Genomic DNA, 568 nt, shown 5'->3' with positions numbered 1-568 from the left:
GCAGTGGTTCTCAACCTTTTTTGTTGATGTACCCCATTAGCCCATTAGTTGTTTCTCGAGTACCCCTTATATTTTTGTACGTAAATTTTATAATTACTGCGTTAGATGTATACAGCTCTTATAACTGAGAGCCATAAAAAGCTCTAACTATAACTAAAAGTGGATTACTTATTTTACGTAAATAATAAATTTAAACAGGTACATACATTTATTTATTATTATTTGATAAGTATATTATATAATATCACAAGTCATTTCAATACGTGCATAAATTACATTTCCTAAAAATAAATAATTATAATTAATGATAAACAAAATTTAAATTATTCTACAATAATTTCTAACAATTTAATGGGATATTTGTTGCAATAAATCTTTGGCAATTTTTTCAAAATTTTGTTCCCACTTTGTTAACTGACAACGAATGTCTGCTGATGTGTCAAGCCTGTTTTTTTTTGGTCACAAATACATCGTTAAAATGGTAAAAGTTTTCTTTAGACCTTTTAAATTGGACCTTGCATAGCTTTAGCTCCATCAGTGCAGATGTTGATGCACTTTTTTCAATCTA

This window comes from Centruroides sculpturatus, unplaced genomic scaffold (assembly GCF_000671375.1).
Source record: "Centruroides sculpturatus isolate CEXI.00-Female unplaced genomic scaffold, Cexi_2.0 scaffold2936, whole genome shotgun sequence".
NCBI classification, from domain to species: domain Eukaryota; kingdom Metazoa; phylum Arthropoda; class Arachnida; order Scorpiones; family Buthidae; genus Centruroides; species Centruroides sculpturatus.
Note: the sequence above shows the minus strand (reverse complement) of the source record.